Source organism: Sapajus apella, unplaced genomic scaffold (assembly GCF_009761245.1).
Source record: "Sapajus apella isolate SASKATOON/1434 unplaced genomic scaffold, GSC_monkey_1.0 scaffold1, whole genome shotgun sequence".
Taxonomy (NCBI): domain Eukaryota; kingdom Metazoa; phylum Chordata; class Mammalia; order Primates; family Cebidae; genus Sapajus; species Sapajus apella.
The window spans coordinates 1,430,792-1,450,860 of record NW_022436941.1 but is presented as its reverse complement, the minus strand read 5'-3'; the positions used below and the strand labels follow the sequence as shown (position 1 = coordinate 1,450,860).

General features: G+C 43.7%; 1 protein-coding gene and 1 long non-coding RNA gene across 6 annotated transcripts in view; one reads left to right on the top strand and one right to left on the bottom strand.

Moving 5' to 3' along the window:
• ARHGAP26 (Rho GTPase activating protein 26) overlaps positions 1 to 20,069 on the bottom strand; it is a 462,881-nt gene that overhangs the window by 377,544 nt on the left and 65,268 nt on the right. The window lies entirely within an intron of this gene.
• Positions 7,193 to 19,243, top strand: LOC116564815. The gene is made up of 2 exons (XR_004275206.1): positions 7,193 to 7,303; positions 17,104 to 19,243. It is a non-coding gene; the product is annotated as an uncharacterized LOC116564815 (long non-coding RNA).

Here is a 20,069-nt window from a genome sequence, read left to right as displayed (position 1 = left end):
ACACACTGAGAAGGACCTGCAGCATCTCAGAACACGGAGTCAAGGCTACTCTGTCATGAAAGACAATGACTTGTTGAACGCTTACTCTGTGCTGGCCCCCAAGTGCTTTCAAAGATATTATTCATTCAACTCTCCCCAAATCCCTGTGAGGTGGATACGATTGTTTAAAAATACCTTTTAAAAATGGGAAAATTGCCAGTAAGTGATATAACCAAGGTGAAACCCAGAAGCCTGACTCTAGAACCCTCAATTTAAAAATCTAAGCTAGGCCGGGCGTAGTGGCTCATGTCTATAATACCAGCACTTTGGGAGGCCAGGACAGGTGGATTACTTGACGTCAGGAGTTTGAGACCAGACTGGCCAACATGGAGAAACCCCATTTTATTAAAAATACAAAAATTAGCTGGATGTGATGGTGCGTGTCTGTAGTCCCCGCTACTTGGCAGGCAGAGGTAGGAGGATCACTTGAGCCCAGGAGGCAGAGGTTGCAGTGAACCAAGATGGCACCATTGCATTCCAGCCCAGGTGACAGAACAAGACCCTGTCTCAAAAAAAAAATAAAAAAATAAAATCTAAGCTACACTACCATAAAGATAAGTTGTCACCAACTGCCCCCAGAAACCCATGTCGGAGTCTACATAGTTCTTCTGGGCCAAACTGTGAGACTCAGCTGACACCGCTCTCTGCTAAGTAGACTCTCTGGCCTCCCCTATCAGAAATTCCTCTACCTTTGGAGCTTGACAAAGGCAAGTTTGAGAAGTAAGGGAGGTCAAAGGTTTCAAAGTAGCAGGCCTCTGCAAAAGAGAGATTCTGACATCTCTGTGCCAAAGGAGGGGCTCAATATCATGGTGTTTCAATGGTGTTTCAGCATGCAGAGACAGCAGCTCAAATCCCTGACCACAGGCAGAGCAACACACAAGGCTCCTACACGGTAAACTCTGTTTTGTTGGTCTTTTAGAACATAAGTCACCAACTTACTGAGTGAGATCATGGTTGTAATGATGACAAAGTTCCAGGGAAACACAGACTTCCTCTGGATCAAAGAACCTTCCCATTGTCTCCATCCAGGACACTCGACCAAATCATGTAAAACCAATCCAGTTGCTGGCAGTCCACAGACAGCAAGCAGCCAAAATGCATCAACATGTAAGAATGCATGTGAGATGTGGAGAGAAATCCCTGTTGTTACAAGCCATAGGCATCCATATTAATAGCACGAATGCTATAATTAGTCGTTTAGGGAAAAATAAAATAAATCTGCTCCAAGACAGTCTCCCTGAATTTTGTGAAAGTTGCAAGGATGGTTTTAAGAGTGCAGATCCTGCCATGCTGACTTGCTTTCCCAAGGATGCCTTTGACCTTAGCCAGCTATTGTACTAGGAAAGAGGGGCCCAGCAATTTCTTTGAGGAGAGCCAATTCCAAGTCCCCAGAGGACAATGAAGTCCCCTCAACAATACCCACTAACATATGTGAACATCCCACAACACTGCAAAGGTTGAATGGCTCCCCCCTGAGACCTGTCCCTTCTAAACTACCCGTGACCGCTCAGAGCCCCTGCAGGCCAAACCACCTCTCTGATACTTTGCCCGCTGCTGCATACCCCACTCTTTCTTTTCTAGTTAACATTCCTCTGCACAGCATTACTTGCCTCTTCACAGAAAATCTATCCAACCCTCTAGCACAAGTGCTTATCATTATTTTATCAAGTTCTAGAAGGAGGGAGAGAGCAAACCCAAACTATTGCTAGAAGACAGCTGCATTTCTGTCTTCTGGTCAACATGAATCATCTTTCCAAGACTGGGGAGGTACTGGAATGTAGAATGGACCCTGGAAATACCCAGACTCCACGAATAACCTGCTAGGACCTCAGGCAAGTCTCTGGACCTCTGGATGATAAACTGTGAAATTAATAGGCAGAAATAAAGTCAACCTGGCAAAGACGAGCTAGAAGAGACTACCACTCAGAAAGAGCACCAGGTGCACAAGATCATGCGGCTGGAGAAAGCACAGCAACTAAGGCCAGCACATGGGAGAAAGGGCAGGGGTGGGGAGACCAGTGTAAAATGTGAGGGAGGGGGTGGCCACATAGGGCCTAAAGGATTATAACCAATTCTGCACAGCTGCCAGGGAGGCACCAGCTCCATCAGTGATCCATAAATTGTTAGGAGTTACCTTCTGATTATGAGGCAAAACTCAGTTCTCGTGCATGAGCCTATGAGGGGCAAAATGCCAAGCTGTTCATAATAAAACAACTGAAATATTAAAATTACAATCTCAAGCCTGGGTATCATAGAATAATGTTTGCTAACAACCTAATGCCTGATGTTATCTTAGCTAATGTCAAAAATTTATTTTCTGGCTGGGCGTAGTGGCTCACGCCTGTAATCCCAGCACTTTGGGAAGCCGAGGCAGGCAGATCACCTGAGGTCAGGAATTTGAGACCAGCCTGACCAACATGGTGAAACCCCATCTCTACTAAAAATACAAAAATTAGCTGGTGTGGTGGCATGCGCCTGTAATCCCAGCTCCTCAGGAGGCTGAGGCGGGAGAATCATTTGAACCCATGAGGCAGAGGTTGCAGTGAGCCAAGATGGCACCACCGCCCTCCAGCCTGGGCAACAGAGCGAGACTCTGTCTCGGGGTGGGGTGGAGGGGGGGGATGTATTTTCCATGTGAACAAAATACAAAATCCACTCATCTGTGAAACGATTAAATTATTCCATCATCAAATGCTTGCTGATGAATCTGCAGTGTAAACTATTTGTGTTTCTGAGGTAATACAGAAATCTTTTGGCCGGTTGACACTGCATATTGAGCTTATCCACTGCTCTAATGCTAGACTTTGGCACAGTAGAAGCATTGGCTATACTATGCTCTCTTTAAAGTCCTTTCAAGTCCATTGGCTATCCGGCTAATAGCTAATAGCTATTCCTTATTTGCTACATATGAGGCACAAGGCTCTGCATAATACAAAACTAAAATGCATGCAGACTCAAGAAGTTAACAGCCTAATGAGAAGGGAGAAGGGTAGAAACAGGACTAACAGAGGACATATGATGTGTCTGATATTGACTTATACCATCTCCTTCAGTCCTCCCAACAGCCCAATCAGGAAGGCATCATTATACCTATTTGATGGAGAGACTGAGGCTCAGAGATATTAAAAAACTTTTCCACCTTCTATAGCTAATAACTTCGAAAGTTTGTATTCAAGTACAGGTATGACTCCCAACTGTACTCTTAACAACTATACTATGCTTCAAAACTACAGAATTTTTTTTTAATGCTGGTGCCAAGAAAAAGAACAAGCAGTTAAGTACCATAGAGAGAAAGAGATCATCTGTAACAAGAATTTAGTCAGAGGAGAAACTGAGAAACTGCCCCCATTGAGAGGATAATGTTCCTCTAAGGAAGGAGTCTTTAAACTGGTCACTAAAGAATTGACCATGGAGAGCCGGATGCAGTGGCTCATGCCTGTAATCCCAGCATTTTGGGAGGCCAAGGTGGGCAGATCACAAGGTCAAGAGATCGAGACTATCCTGGCCAAAATGGTGAAACCCCGTCTCTACTAAAAATATACAAATTAGCTAGGCGTGGTGGCACGCACCTGTTGTCCCAGCTACTTGGGAGGCTGAGGCAAGAGAAGTGCTTGAACCAGGGAGATGGAGGTTGTAGTGAGCCGAGATTGTGCCACTGCACTCCAGCCTGGTAACAAAGCAAGATTTCGTCTCAAAAAAAAAAAAAAAAAAAAAAAAAAATTAACCAAGAAGAGATGGAGAGAATAAGCCCTATGGGAAGAAGGGAAAACTTAAACAAAAGCACAGAGGCAGGACACTGAGCTGCACACGTGGGAAACAGTAGGGCTACAAGAGGGAGACAAGCCACAGGCAGAGTGGAAGAGGCGGGCAGAGCTCTGCAGAGGCCTGGGGAACACAATGAGGGCATGAGGCTGCAGGAGGCAGTGGAACAGAGCCTCAGTCTCCACGGAGGAAGTGAAGTAAAGATCCAAGTGAGGTGGCTCCAGCTGGGGCCTAGCTGAGAGGTAGCCAGGGTCTGGACTAGCAGTGGCTGGCGTGACGAGAAGTGTATGCAGAACAACCATGGGGTTTGGGGACCAACTAGGTGAAACAAATCATCATCTGTGCCTGGATGACTGGGACAGGAACAGCATCTTTAACAGAAACGGGAAGCATGGGAGGTGAAGCAGGCTGGAGGGAAGAAGACAGAAACATGGCAGGATTGAGGCACCAGCAATGCATACAGATTAGAGGTGCCAGCAGATATCAAGAAACCAAAGAACTGGAGAGGGCTGGGGCTGCCAGAGGGAAGTCTAGGAATCATATTCATGTGGGTAGTGGCAGAAGCCAGGGACTGGAGAGATTAGTGACAAACAGAAGCAGATTTTCTGGCTGGAGAGAAGAATGTAAGGGAGGGAACCCTGAGAAGACCCACAGGACAAAGAAGGTGAGCAAGGAAAGGATGATCAGGAGGGGATGAATGAAGCACAGAGAGCACACTGTCAATAGAGGAGGAGAGAATTTCAAGACAGAGAAGGAGTCTTAGAAAAATCACATGGTGGCTAAGCACCACTTGCCTTTTTAAAAGACAAGCCAAATACAAATGGGAATGCTTTGGGAGGGGAAAGACAAGAGATGTGCCTCCCCTGCTCTGAAGTCTTGGGTCTTTTGGGTGTGAGAACCTGTCTTACCCATGGGTGAAAAAAAAAGAGTCCACACCTACTCCTCAATGAAAACCTACTGGAATTGCTTTAGCTAGTGAAAATTATCCTGAGATGGTTTCGATCTTTCAAATCATTTTTCAAAACTGCTGACCTTGACTCCCATCCCTTTATGCCTTTCTAAAGTGTTGTTTGTGGCTCAAAGAAGAGGGTAATAAACATATTTGATAAAAAATCAAGTTAGAGTTGGGAACGGTATCACCATGGAACCAATAAACAGCACAGAAGAGACTTCCAGTAAATTTCAGATCATTACCTCTCGTTTAAAACCAATTTAGTGCAAAGATAACTAATTGCTCTTGAGATCTCTAACACACCCATGTTTGTCCTCTGACAGTCATTACTTAGTAAGACCAAGAAACCAAGTAGGCGGAAAAGGCGCTGCCTGGCCCATAAATCGGATGCCCACTGGTTAATTCCCACAAGCCATGGCTAGGTTACATACAGTGAGGGAGCAGGCCCCTGTCTTAAGGAGCTTCCGATCTTGTAGCCTGCTACAGGAAAACCTAACGTATAAAAACCATGCAAAGAATCATATGCAGAACCAGGATACAGATGTTCAAACCTAATGCCATCCTTTGCCTCCCTAAGGACTCACTGTAGGCAAGATTCTTCCACACTGTGCTCACCTCGGCAGCTTCCACCCCATCTACACAACTAAGATGCACACACAGCCCTTCTCTAACACATAGGTTAGAGGAAGTGAGGAGCATCTGCGCTCAGCTGATGAGCCAAGGCTTGAGAACCACCTATGGTGAGAATCTGACCACAGAAAACAAGGAAGAAACGGAAGGGAGTGAAGGAGGGAAATGGGATTGGGAAAACCACAGGGCCACACACGATATTTACTTCAAACAAGCTTTTGTTTGGCTCAAGCTTCCATGGTCTTAAATTTAAAAGACCCCATGGAGAAATGGCCACCCAGTCCTATAACCTCCCAATACCATGAGCAATGCCGATCAAACAGCTCAGACAGTATCTGATTCACTGTCTAGGTAAAACCAAAACTAGTGTCTAGAGCAACTTACAGTTTAAATACCAGGTGGCTGAGAGAGCTAGCCTTTTGCCGTACAAATGAAAGAATTCCACGTCTCACTGTGAGCAGAAATCAACTTTTCCAACTGAAGTTCAAAATTCCTTTCTCCCTGGTCACTCCCCTCCACCAACTAAAGCTTGCCACCTCCAGACACTGCCATTCAATTGGATTGAACAACTGTGTGTGGAGCCCCTCCCAGGGGGTAGGCACTCTTCTAGGTCAGAACTCACCCAGCCCAGCCCGTGCCCTCATAAGCTTACACAGCCTCACCTCTGCTCTAAATCAGAGGATGCCTGAGCTCATACACAACCCAGTTCTCATCGCTGAGTGTCTGTCCTGATGTTCTCTCCACCAACAAGGTTGCACTTCGCCACCTCCAGGTATCCAGATGGGCCAATCCTCCAAACGCCATCTCCTCCATGGGGTCCCCCCAGGCCCATGCCAGTCCATCTGCACCACTGCTCACCACCTACACAACACAGGTGCTGCTTCTCTCCCTTGAGCCTCTTCGTGGTACTCTATTTGTGCCACCTAATGGCAGTTAAGACATCACCATCCTTTGCTGTATTAGCTGTGTGACCTAAGCTGAGGCAGCTTCCCCAAGGCTCAGGTTCCGTATCTTAAAAACAAGGAGATAACAATATCTAATAATAGCAACTTAAAAATAGCCACCTTTTATTGAGATCTTACCGTGTACCAGAGAAATGCTATGAATTTACAAACATTGTCTCATTTGACTTTCAAAATCCTATGAGATAGGCACTGTTATCCCCATTTCACAGATGAGAAAAGAGAAGGTGAGAGAGGCAGAGTGATCTGCCCATGGTGCACAGACAGCAAGCAACAGAGCTGAGATTCTCACTCTGGAAGCCCCACATGTGGCCCTTCATGAATTACTACCCGTTACCTCTTTTTTTGCAGACCCCTTCTTTGGTTCCTACTCATCTCATAAGGTTGTTCTGAGATGAGACATGAAAAGTCCTTAGCACACCGACTGGTTCTGGGTCTCACTGTCCCCCATGGTATCCTCCTTTAAGGATGAGTTATTCACATACATATATGCTTTAAGCATACTAATCAATACATAATGAATTAATAAATGAAGAAAGAGAAAACAAGACTAAAGGACATCAGTCAAACTACCAAAATAAGATACCAAAGTGTCTTACAAGTGGTTACTCAATATCCTATATATAGATCCTCACAGGACAGTACAAGATGTAAATCTCTTTTTCTCCCAAATGTCTGTGAGATGCAGCCTTCATTCTAGGGTATAAAGGGGAAGAAGTAGGGGCGGTCACAGCAGAAGAGTGAGTAGGAATGACACAGCACATCCCAGCAGCATCAGGCCCAGTTCTGCAGCCCTCACTAAGACACAATCCCCACTGAAAGGAAATCCCATCCAAATCCTCTTTCCCAGAGAGGAGAAGAAGGTCAAACAGACTAATCCTCAAAAAGACCTGAAATTCTGGCTCCCCTGGACCACGCCAAAAGACATTCCGCTGGGAGCAAGAGACAGGCACCAAAGGTAGGGTGCCCCACCCTCCCGCCTATGCACTGGTGACTCCTCCTCACTGGATACATGCACCTCAGCACCCCTCTGTGCTCAGACACAACTGCAGCCATGTGACCTTGGAAAGGTCTCAGGCTCATGAGATAATACCAGAGCCACCCTTACACAGGTAACTGTGGCTCAACAGGTAATACACAAAGCAAGGGTCTGGCATACAGCTCAACATGAGTCAGCTATAAATGTGAGCAGACAATAGTGATACAGAGAGACCCAAACGCCACCGTGCACTGCCCTCCCATGAAACCAATGCATGGTTTTCACACATGAATACCTTAAGTAGCATTTTGTTGCAGTGCACAAAATACATCTCTTTGACTATAACAAAAAATAAAAATAAAAATGTAGTTGGTCTCAGGGAGGAAAAAAGGCATTTGAGTGAGGTGGGAGTGAGGAAACAAAAAAGGAGAAAATGTAAGCAGGGAAATGGAAAAAAAGAAAGGGATGCAGCCTGACCAGCTGCTGACAAGCCAGGAGCTGAGCTAGCGGCGAGTCCAGACTTGGGGAAGAAGTAGAGGAACGTCTCTGTGGGGACTCAGAGCTTAGTCTATCAGGAAAAGAGACATGAGGGGTCAGTTCTGTCCCTGAAGCCATCATGGTAAGGACCTGCCAGCCAGAAGACAGGGCCGCCAGTATCTGGACACCAGCCAAAGCTGACACTCAGCTGCTTTAGCTGATTTTAGTATTCAGAAACTGATATGTGTCTGTACATAAACAGTACACACAGAAGGCTCTTCCTTTTCTAAAAATACAAGAGTCTGCAGTTCAGCACTGAGGCCATCTAGAGCACATAACAAAGACAGTAATTGCGGATGTCTGGTCACCAGAAAGGAAAAGCATTTCCTTTATCGGCAAAGGGCATGAAGTTACCCTTTACCCCAGAGGCCTGATTCCATCTAGGGTAGCCGCAAGGCACAGAAGACCTCCATGATTTGAGAGACCTGACCTGACTCCCACCTTGGCCATTTGCTATTCATAACTTCTCTGAGTCTCAGCCTCCTCATCTGTAAAGTAAGGGTGATAACAAATACCCACTTGGAAGCATTCTTGTCAGGATAAGAAATAATGGATGCAAACCACCTAGGCACAGTTCCTGGCACAGAACAGATGATCAACACACAGTAGCTTGGTTATTCCTAAAATCCCAGAGTCTTTGCGGCTCCCTCTCCTCTCACCCCTGAAATAACCCAACCGAGGAAGAAAAAGACTGATTTTCCCTGCTTTCCCAACAGCCTTGCTCAAGAGCTGCAGCTCCTGGGGACATTCCTGGTGCTTGTTCTGGGCAGCAACACTGGGGCCAAGAAATCAGGAGGCTGCTTATTAGCAAAAGGAGAAGAGGAAAAGGAAGTGCGTCCCTCCAGTCCTCATGGAGGGCTCCTCCATGTATGCTGGCCTCAGCTAAGGTCAGCAGGCATCAAAGAGCAGATGAGGAATGGCCCGAAAGCAGCACTACAATCGTACAATCGACTAAAAGCATTCTTTTTTTTTTTTTGAGATGAAGTCGCACTCTATTGCCCAGGCTGCAGTGCAGTGGCATGAGCTCTGCTCATTGCAACCTCCACCTCCTGGGTTCAAGCAATTCTCCTGCATCAGCCTTCCAAGTCGCTGGGACTACAGGAGTGTGCAACCATGACCAGCTAATTTTTGTATTTTTAGTAGAGATGGGGTTTCACTGTGTTAGCCAGGATGGTCTTGATCTCCTGACCTCATGATCCACCTGCCTTGGCCTCCCAAAGTGCTGGGATTTTTTTGTTTTTTGAGACGAAGTCTCATTCTGTTGCCCCAGCTATGGTGCAGTGATATGATCTCACCTCACTGCAATCTCCACCTCCCAGATTCAAGCGATTTTCTTGCCTCAGCCTCCCAAGTACCTGGGATTATAGGCAACCACCACCACGTGTGGCTAATTTTTATATTTTTGGTAGAGATAGGGTTTCACCATGTTGGCCAGGCTGTTTTCAAACTCCTGACCTCAGGTGATCCATCCACTTCGGCCTCCCAAACTACTGGAATTACAGGCATGAGCCACCACATCCAGCCTAAAAATATTCTTATTCTGGAGTTCTCAAAGAGTTCTAGAAGGTCCTGAACCTTCTGAAATTGAAGATGAATTCTGGGTAAACATGAATTTTCTTGGGAGACAGTTTAGAACTTTCATCATATTTCAATGTCTTTGACACCACCCTCAAAAAAAAAGCTTTCAAACCGCCAACTCATACAGGGAAAACAAGAATGTCTGGGAAAGAGCAATATAAAGCAATTTCTCAGGCTGAGCATGGTGGCTCACACCTGTGATCTCAGCACTTTGGGAGGCCAAGACAGGCAGCTCACCTGAGGTCAGGAGTTCGAGACCAGCCTGGCCAACATGGCAAAACCCTGTCTCTATTAAACATAAAAAATTAGCCGGGCATAAGAATCATTTGAACCTCGGAGGCGGAAGTTGCAGTGAGCTGATATCATGCCACTCCACTCTAGCAACTACCAAAGGTGACACCGTGATGTGGTGATGAAGAGCCTGAGCTTTGACCTCAGACATTCTTGGAGCTGAATCCTGGCTCTGCCATTGTTAGTTACAGGGTCTTGGGAAGCGGTGCACTCCTGAGCCTTGGTTTCCTCATCTGGAGATGATAACTGTCTCCTTCCACTGTTGTGGGTACTAAGTGAGATAATATATAGTAAGATACTTGACAAGTGTCATTACATGCAAGCTAAAAATGAGACTTTCTTTCTTTTTTTGGGAGACAGTGCCTTAGCAACCAAAGGTGTCATCTTTATGTGGATGAACCCCACATTAATTGCTTGAATGAGCCTATGTCCCTGCATCCCTGAACTCCACTCAGTGTCAGAAAGGCAGAGGCCTCAATTTGGCTCCCAGGAGTGATCACACTCTTTCCCACAGCTGCATGCTTGAGAAGCCAACAGCAGCGGCAGCCAGAGAGACTTGGGAGCATGCCTGGGTCCCAGCGCCAACCATCCAACATCTTCTGAGGTGCCAAGAGGTCTTGGAAACCTCTAGGGTGATTACAGGGGATAGGGAATATTCATGGCAAGCTTTTCCAGACATAGAAAGCAACCCAGAAAATAAGTAAAAGAAGTTGCCAAAGGTGGGGTAGGCCCACTTCTGAGCCAGATATGCCAACAGAGGAAAAAGCCAGGGTATGGGGGAACAAAATTTGGGGAGACCTTTGACTCACGTCCCCTACATCCATACAAGAAAGGCATCTAACTGATGTGATTCTTCAAGGAAGATAATTTTCATGAGTTTGCCCCACCAGAATATACCATTACTAGTATAATCTCTGAAGTCTCCACACATAAGACAATTATTAACAGTAACAGCTGCCATTCATTTATTAAACAATTACATGCTAAGCCTATTGTATATATTACCTCCTATAATCCTCCAAATGAAATATTGAAAGAATTTCCATTTTCATTTTACAAATGGAAATTGGCCTTAGCAATGTTAAGTAGCCTGCCCAAGGACACAGGGCTGGGAGGCGACAAGACAGATTTCTAAATCCCATGCTCTAGTACTACCCATTTTTAAATCAATTATTGGGTTTTACCCATGGGACCTCTAGGCATGTTTTTCTCTTAGTCCTTCCCAAAACATAAGAATGAACTTATTCCATTCTATCCTACTCCACAAGATTTCTTGTGCTGGGTGCTGAACCCAAGAATAAACTGCCCTAACCAGAAATTCAGCTCTGCTTAGAAGTATACAAGGCAGGGGCATAAATGACACAAAGTATGGACGAGGTGGATATTAACAGGTTAAAGGAATGGGAGAAGCAGCCACAAACCTTCTGTCCCACAGACTACATACCCGGACCACTCCACACTCCTCTCTTTTCAAGAACAATTTCAAGAAACATGCTTCTTCAGAACACAATAAAATTCTTGAAATGTTAGTAGAGTATCTATAGAATAAGGAAAGGTGACCCCAGAAGAACGCAAGGCCGCTTGAAAAAAGCAAACATGTAACACCCTGCAAGTGTTCTCCATTAGATACCCCAAAGCAAATCATGACTTTGGAACCAACCCATTAACACAAATCAAAATAATCTGAACCAAATGTTCTCATTTACAGGCCCTTTCCCCTTGAAGGTTTGTACAAGGGAAAATGTACTCTCATATACCAGGCCACCTTGCTTCAGTAATTACCACCAGACCTGGAGGTTTGCATAGCTCTTACCAAACAAGCAAAAGTCTATGAACCCCTAAACCAAGAACAGCGCTCACAAGAGAGGTGGGGAGAGGTAGACACAATGAACACGGGAAATTCTGCAACAGAATCTCCCTCTGAAAATGAAAATCTCTCTAAGGATTTTTGTTCCTAGAAGTCATCCTTCCACACAACTCACGCACTACTCGACTTTCCTTGCCTCCACCCTCTTCCGCAGGCCATCTCCTTCACTCCAGCCAGAGGGATGTGTTGCTTAGCAACTGCCCTCCAACAAAAACAGTAGCCAAGATGAAGTCAGGCCTCTGACATCTCTTGCTCCCTTGCACTCACGGGACAAGCTTTCAGCAGAGCCAAGAAATCTATAGTTTCCATCAGACCTGGGGCTCAGAGGCTAAGGAGCTTTGCAGGGTTGCCCACACTCAACGTGGCTAAACAGTCACCTCCAGCTAGGGTAAAGGATTCTCAGCCGGGCGCGGTGGCTCACGCCTGTAATCCCAACACTTTGGGAGGCCGAGGCGGGTGGATCACAAGGTCAAGAGATCGAGACCATCCTGGTCAACATGGTGAAACCCCGTCTCTACTAAAAAAAAAAAAAAAAATACAAAAAGTCAGCTGGGCATGGTGGCACGTGCCTGTAATCCCAGCTACTCAGGAGGCTGAGGCAGGAGAATTGCCTGAAGCCAGGAGGCGGAGGCTGCGGTGAGCCAAGATCACGCCATTGCACTACAGCCTGGGTAACAAGAGCGAAACTCCGTCTCAAAAAAAAAAAAGATTCTCATTCAACATGAAGGCTACAAGGATTCAATACACTGCAGGAACCACTGCATCCTCAGATCCCATCCGATCTTTCCTCAATTATGCCATAAACATAATGTCAATGATGCCCTGGATTTGGCCTAAAATATCTTCCAATCTAGGTGTTCGGCCTAGCACCATGAGATCTGAAACCTGTGGTCACCTCCTCAGGGACAGGTCTTGACACTTCATCTGACATTAATCCTTCCCTATCACCCAGAATTTGTTTCTTTCCTAGTTGATAACTTACAGTGATTTTGCCTCAGTGCTTTCTTCTTCGTCTGCCTACATGAAGGTAGGAACACTGAATGTTGTTTTATCCCCAGACCCCGGAGGCTTAAGTGAAGAAGGCAAGCAATTAATATTGATGGTTGGGGTAAGATGAGGACAAGAAATCAAGTGGAGGCCCCCGGATATATTTAAATGGTGAGACACAGATCAGAATATTACTAACTTCCCTAAATAACCTGTTACATATCCAGTTTTCATGATCTTATAAAATCTCCATCTTTTTACACTTTCCGTCTCAAGGAAGACACATAAATTCCACGTGTTTACTGTCTACTGTGTGAAAGTACTACTTCCTTTCATGTTCTTACATTACCTCTACTGAACCTTTCTTTGTAGGAGGAAGGCGAGAAAAAGAACTGGCAGAGTAGAGATGGAAGGGGTGGTTAATCTAGCTTTTATTCTAGGATTCTGTGAACAAGTCCATGTTTGTTCCCTGACAATTTCATCTCAACTCCTGAGTGTAGTACACACACAGGGACCCCAGAGAAGAGGCTAAGTGAAACTCCCCACATGGCTTTTCTGATGCCTTTACTGACCAACTAGGCTCAAATAAGATCATGACAACTACCACTTGCCATGGGCTCTCTTCATTCATTACCTAGGAGAACCTTATAACTACAATTCTTAACCATTTTCTTGTTTACTGTCTGTCTTTTCCACAAGACTTAAAGGTTCATAAGAGTAGAATCTTGCCTGTCTTGTTCACAAACCCCTAAGACATTTTAGACCCTATTAAACAATTGTCAAAAAAAAAAAAAACACTAACACTGACTATGAACTGCCTAAGATCCTGGACAGACTAAGGATTTATTCCCTACTAAAAGAAAAAAAAAAAAAAACAATGTATTATTCCTTCATGATGAGGTAAGGCTTTGCCAGCCACTCCCCATCTTATATTTACATGGTTTTGAGTAAACACAGTTCAGGTTCCACCCAAAAACTGTTTAAGTTTAGCCTTTTTAACATCTGCCTGGTTTAAATCCATAAACCAAGCTGACTATGAGGATAAAGGACCTCAATAAACTACCCAGGCCTTGAATGAACCTATTTAGCACAAGTAGAGTCAACACGTGCTGCAGATTCTATTTCCCAAAGATTGCCACAGCCATCATACATTTCATCCCACATATTTTTCTTAATGGTGAATAAGGCAGAGACACTCCTCCACCAGGCAGTGGGGTCTATATTCCCTTGAACCTGGCTGGAGCACTGCAACTGCCTCAACCAAAGAACATGGGGAAAATAAATGCATGACTCCAGAGGCTAGCTCAGAGTCTGCCCCCACCACACACACACTCACACACACTCCACAAAATTTGACAGCACATAAAACTTCCCCAAGGTCTCTAGTCTCTGAACTCTTTGGACTTGAAGAAACTGAGTCAAGCTCTTCGGCCAGCTGCCACTTTCTCCCTTAACCATCCAACCGTCCATTTCATTTGCACAGAGACTGAAAATAAAAACTTTCCCATTTTAACAAATTATTTTTGCCAGCTTGCTTAACTCTCAGGAAAGCCTCATTCCAGAACTTTTTGGTTTTGAATAAACCAGAATAGGAATTATTTGATCTATATGAGGTCTGTCTTAGATCTGTCTCAACAGACTATATCAACCAAACCCAGAGGGGTATTCTTTTAGTGAGAAAAATCCTTTAACTTCCAATATTTATTGAAAAAAATCTACTATCCCACATGGGTTTCAGCATCAGACACACAGCCGAGTTCCAGCATCAGCTCTGTCAATTGTTAGCTGGATGACCTTGGGCAAGTTACATGACTGAGCTGTACATTAGTTTTCTATACCTGTAAAAGAGATCAAAAACCTTCAAAGGATTATTATAACACTTAAATGGGGCTATTATAGCTAACACTTATAAGGTGCTTGCTATGTGCCAGGCACTCTTTAAGTGCCTGAAGGTGCCCAGAAAACTGTGAAAATCAACTCCTAATTACAGCAGCAGAGCAGAGAGACTCAAACTCAGTGAACTCAAATAACTCATCTCAAACTCACTTTGTAATGTATTTTGTATTACATTACAAAATAAATGTAAACTTACAAGATACATAAGAATCGTCTAAGATGTTTGTTAAAATGCAGATCCCTGGTTAGACTCCCGAGATTTGAGTCATTAATCTAGGATGGAGTCCAGGAACACACCTTTTTAACCACATCAGCACTACTCCTTCCCAGGTGATTTTAGGAAATCCTGCCCTAGAGATGCTGATATACATCTAGACCAAATCAGTCATGATGCCATAAAAAGACCATAAGCTAAGAGTCAGTGGTACTGAGTTCTTGTCTCAGCTTTGTCCCTATCTAGTTCTACAGCTTTGACATGGTCATTTACCTTCTCTGAGTCTGTTTCCTTGTCTGTATAATGAAAATTTCAGACTAGAAAACTCCAAAGCTATCTCTTTTTCCAAAGTTGATCCCACAGCATGACTACCAGATACAAGTCCCTCAGACCAGCTTGTTCTTTGCATTTGTAGCAAACAAAGTAAGAACTATAATGTTCTAGGCCCCACTATATGCAAGACATTTGCTTATGAATTCATTTAATTATTTTAACGGTCACAGCTATCTCAAAATATAGACATTATTGTTCAAGATGATAAAAGCAAAACTCAGAGAAGTTCAACAACCTTTCTGAGGTGACACAGCCAATAAGTGTAGCTAAACCTAGATTCTATCCTAGATTTACCTGACCTCACACCTGTGTTAGTATATCATTATGCCTTTGGCCATCTTATTATAAAATTCACTTCCTTTGTATTTCTTTGTTCAATCTAAAGGTAAGAACAATAAAGGCTTGGCTATAACAAGGAAGAAAAATGCAAAACCCAGTTCCTTGTTAAGGTACCATACAAACATTATTACAGAATCAATCAATATTTTACCCTTAACTTTTTTTTTTTTTTTTTTTTTTTGAGGCAAAATCTCACTCTGTAGCCCAGGCTGGAGTGCAGTGGCACAATCTCGGTTCACTGCAAACTCCACCTCCCAGGTTCAAGCAATGCTCTGCCTCAGCCTCCCAAGTAGCTGGGATTACAAGTGCCCACCACCACACCTGGCTAATTTTTGTATTCTTAGTAGATGGGGTTTCGCCATGTTGTCCAGGTTGCTCTCGAACTCCTGACCTCAGGTGATCCACTCACCTCAGCTTCTCAAAGTGCTGCGATTACATGCATGAGCCACTGTGCCCGGCCTCCCCTCAACATGTCATACCTGCAAACACTCTGATTGCTATCTGCCAATATCCCTGTGGGGAAAAATGAAAGATCTGATTATTGTGAAATTATATACATAAATAACTATTCTTTAATTCTGCTTCCATCTGAAACAACGTGAGGGGCAAAACTGTTTTGAATTGCTTGAGTTAGTCCTAGGAAAAGAGAATAAGTTGGGGTATAAATATATAAATATTCTACCAAGGCTGCCGATCCAGAATCTCATAAACCATGATGCCCAAAAAGGAATGAGAAGAATTATGGATCTTACAAAATACTGAAAACTGATTTCACAGTCAAAATTATCCTCTATTGCAGAGAAAAGATAGGACTAGCTCACTCTTAAGCTCCACAGCTGCACAAAGTATCAAAGAGCAAGTAGAGGCCACAAGGCAGGAGAAGCAGGCACAGCTGGCCACTGCAAGCCTAACAAGCAGGCCTTCTTCATATCTCCAAGTGAAGCTCAAGTGAGATCTGAGAGCAACAAGATAGCAGGTTAGAATGAGGTATTCACTATGAGGAACATAGTGTAGGTGGTAGAAGAGGAAAGCAGAAGTGAACACAAAGCACTGAGGCTGGTCAGAGGGAGAGGGTGGAAAAAAAAAAACAAAAAAAAAAAACAATTTTGCCAAGGTCTTTCTTCCCTTCCTTAATTCCTCTCATGGGAAGAACTGAACCTTTCGACAGAGTATCCTCCACTGAGCTGAGATACAATGGGAAACTTTTTCATGACGTCTACCCTTCTGTTTTCTCTTGCCAAGTATCTTAAAAGAAACCTAATCCCAGGCCTTCTTGCCTCCAAGCTTCATTACTTCATCCCAGGAACTCAGAGGAAAAAATGGAAAGAGGATGAGGAGGAGAACGACTACTGACTACAGAAGTTCCAGGTAATGAATTTTAGACAAAAACTGTTCTGGTTTCCAAATGTGCTCTGTGGGGGATTTAAAGGGCGCCTGAAGGACACATCAGTGGGTTAAGTCACCCAGGAAAAAACAGGATTTGAAATCAGAAAAACCTGAGCTCTGATCTCAGTACCACCTGGGCTACTTCCCACCTACCTGACCTGAGGCAAGTTACATAATTGTCCTTCAGCTTCCATGTCTGGAAAGTAGGTACAGTAATACAAATCGCAGAATTAAAGAATACATGAAATAATATCTGTAAAATGCCTAATATGGTATCTGATCAAAAGGTTTTCTAAATTGGGAAGGGTGGCAATCAAAAAATGAACCACAAAGTCTCATTTATATTTGCAGAGTTTCAAAATCCTTCAAACTACTCCATGGTGAGACTAAAACTGGGGTTCCCTGCAATTCTACTTTAATCCTTACGCTTCTAAGTAACCCAGAGACAAAGCCCTTCGAGGTGCCTCAAAATACCCAGCGATGCCAAGGAAAACTATGGCAATTACTTCAGACTGACTGCAGGGGAGACTGGGAGACTCTTACTTGAAGCCTCACACACAGAAATGAGAAGAGGTGGTCTAATTAGCATAGGTGGTCTAATTAGCCCAGGTAAAGGGCTTTGAGCTCCTGCCTTACAGAGTATCTTGAATTCTAGCATTGAGAAAAAGGAAAAGTTGTAAATGTTTTATATGACTGGTTCATCATAGGGGAAAAAAGCTGTCAGGATTTAAGGAAGCCAGCTCCTCTCTTCACAGGGGAAGAATGAACCACATAAGTGAGAAGCCAAAACCCCAGGGAGATCATTAAGTGAGTGAAGCAGCAACCTGGCATCACCAGTTCACAGCCCCTGCCCAGGATGCCTGGACCTGGAATTAAACACTAGAGGAGGGAAGTGGGCTGATATCTTACTTTTGCTCTCCAACAATCCAGACACCAAGTCAATGCACATGAAGATTCCATTCCCAAGAACCAAGAAAAGGTACCAATGACCTGGATTCAGATGCCCTGGCCTGGGTTTAAATCCTGGCTCTGCCATTTACTAACTCTGTGAATTACTTCAACTCTCTGTACCTGGATTTCCTAATATAAAAATGTGTATAATACTAAAACTAATCTTAGAGGGTTTTGTGATGATTTGATCATACAAGTTAATAACACAAATAGAATCTAATTTAGATCATAGTAAGTGTTCAATTAAATGAAAATTATTATTATCCATCTCTTGGTGTTGGTGGCTAACCATTATTGAGCTTTTATTATGTATCATGTGCTAACCATGGATTACCTAATTTGTCCCCCGCAAACTCTGTAAGACAACGTATGAAAAGCACTAAGCTCAGTGAACTCCCTGAACATAGAAAATGCTCAATAAAAAGGACCCAACCTTCCTACTATCATTACCAAATCACCAAGTGAAATCCAAAACACCATTTCCCCCCATTCTGAAAAGACACCTGGGTAAAAAGACAAGTCAAAGAAAACATGAGACTTAAGCACCCTATAAGCATCTATCTGAGTAACATGTCAGTTGGAGGTTTTTGATGAGTCAGAGACTCTTCTTGGTATTACCTTGACTATTTCACTCTGATAAAGATTGCAAGACCCAGGAGTCAAATGAATGGGGCCATCTGAATACTGTCTTACACTGGGCGTCTAGAGTCAGAAGAAAAAGAAGACTTTTCTATACCATAAATTCTACCTCTGATGGGTTAAGGTACAATGTGCTTTAAAGAACAGTCATTTTAACTCCAGAAAAGTTTTCATGTTGTTAAAGCATTGACTTCAAATCACTTCATGAGATAAGCAGGGGCTATTTGAAGCAATGAACGAAACATCAAGAAAAAGAAAATGATTTAGTAAAGTTCAAACTTGATCTACAAAAAATAAATAAATAAATAAATAAAAGCGATCCTCAAAAGCTCTTCTATTTTTGATCCCTATTCTATTAGACAGAGACAACACATCCCCTACCAGCCCCACGCATCCTGGCTCTGTCAACTGACTGTTCACACGTGAACCAAGTGGAGCAGAGCCTCAATATTAGCGTTCTGTACTAACAATAAACTTGGTCTATACAGGATCATAGCACTTTTCGGATGATATGGTAGATTGCTAATGGCATGTTCCTTTGCAATGTGACTTTGTCATTCCCCCCAATTCAGAGTTGGAGGCAATTTCTCCACTCTCTCGAGTCTGGGATACAACTGGATCTCTTGCTACTTGTTTCGGCCAACAGGATATGGCAGAAGTGAGGCTATGCAAATTCCAAAGCCTAGGCCTCAAGAGGACAGAAGCCTCCAGCTCTGTCCTTTTGGAAAGCTGCCCTGAAGTGGCCACAGTATGTAGAAGCCCAGGATGAAAGACCACATGGGAAGGGGCCCTGTGATCCCAGCCCTGAATGTAGCTGCACAAGTAAGCCCAGGAGAGGACAACAGCACCAACCAGTCAATCCACGAGTCACAAGAAATAAACACTATTGTCACCTTTGGTCTCAAAGGCTTGGGATGATTGATTTGTTATACCATAATAGATAAGGGATACGCAGGTAGATTAGCTAGACCCTTTGAATTTAATTTTTAAAGTAAGTTTCCAAAATGATTAAAAATTTTTCTTAACAGGAGGCAAAACCCAGGTTGCTGGAACTGAGGAAGAATGGTTGCCTTAAGAGAGGAGGGAAGGGCTAGAGATGAGAAGGGAGCCTTCTGGGATGCTAATAATTTTTATGGCTTGGCCTGTGTTGTGATTACATAAGCGTGTTCACTGTGTGATAATTCATCAAGCTGTGGACTTCTGAGCTGTGGACTTTTCTGGATACATGCTAAGCTTACATTTAGATAGTTTAAAGCAATCCTCTTTTGGCAAAATCTCTTTGAGAAATAGCAGTATGTGGCTAAAGGAAGTAAATTATCATGCTCATAATTTTTTGACCACTAATCAAAATTTCCTCAGAGAAGTACACCAATATAACATTCACAAATCTAGTTTTTAAAACTGAACATGGCTTATTAAATATGAGTATGTTTCTTTCTTACTGAAAGCATGACTGTCCCACTTATGAGTCTAAAGATGGCCCCAAAATCCCAGAAAACGTACCAAAGCCAAGGTCAAGATATTTCCAAGTGCTAGCTTGTTTCGTGTTGTTTCAGGAAGACGATGTAAATTACAAAGTAAAAGGTTCTCAAAGCTTCCATACCTATGGGTATGTCTCCTTGGTAAATTACACGCACTCTATAGGGGTAGTGGTCACATCTCATTTTCATCTCACTGTCCCCAGACCTCCACCCACGATGCCAAAGCCAAACGTGACCCTTGCTCAC